The sequence below is a fragment of the Pelmatolapia mariae genome, linkage group LG3_W, assembly GCF_036321145.2.
Source record: "Pelmatolapia mariae isolate MD_Pm_ZW linkage group LG3_W, Pm_UMD_F_2, whole genome shotgun sequence".
Classification (NCBI taxonomy): Eukaryota; Metazoa; Chordata; class Actinopteri; order Cichliformes; family Cichlidae; genus Pelmatolapia; species Pelmatolapia mariae.
The window spans coordinates 86317489-86318071 of NC_086229.1; the positions used below are offsets into that span (position 1 = coordinate 86317489).

Below are 583 nucleotides of genomic sequence, written 5' to 3' on the forward strand. Positions count from 1 at the left end.
TTTGCTTTTATCACTGCTTCATTGTCTCGCTTTTTGATTTCTGAGAGTAGAGCCACTCTTTCAGTTTCCAAGCTTTCAGTGCTTTCACCTTTTGGGGGTAAAGGGACATAATAGACCTCAGCCTTTCTTGGTTTTTTGATGTTGGCAGCAGTTTTTCCTTGGCCTTCCCGTTTGTGCTTTAAGGAATTCACACGGATTTCAGGATCACCAAGCCGCCCAAGCTTTGTTCGATAGTTTTGCATTTTGTACTTCAGAGATTGCTTCCATCCCCAAAATCCTGTCTTAGATCCCAGCTGCCCTAAACAAGGATGGGTCCTTGTCAGTGCTGCTGCTACCTCTTCACATTGATAGTCTTTAGGATATTTTGTGTATTTCAGCATTTCTTGAGCTAATCCATCAAGGATGACTCCCTTCAGTTTTATGCCAGGCTTGAAGAGTGTGCCATTTGCTTCATATTCTGCATTTTTCTGCTGGAGTTCCAATTCCACGTCATATGTGAATTTAGGGACCACAAACACATTGGGCCAGGAAAACTGTCTTGTCGGTTGAACATCTGATGATGAATGAGGGGTTGATGTGTATA

The 583-nt window shown here is 42.7% G+C and overlaps 1 long non-coding RNA gene across 1 annotated transcript in view; it reads right to left on the minus strand.

The window, feature by feature from the left end:
* Positions 1–255, minus strand: part of LOC135932575 (uncharacterized) — a 1460-nt gene extending 1205 nt beyond the window's left edge. Inside the window, exon 1 of the long non-coding RNA XR_010573575.1 lies at positions 1–255. This exon is cut by the window's left edge and continues 103 nt beyond it. This is a non-coding gene — a long non-coding RNA (uncharacterized LOC135932575).
* Between the last annotated feature and the right edge of the window lie 328 nt (positions 256–583).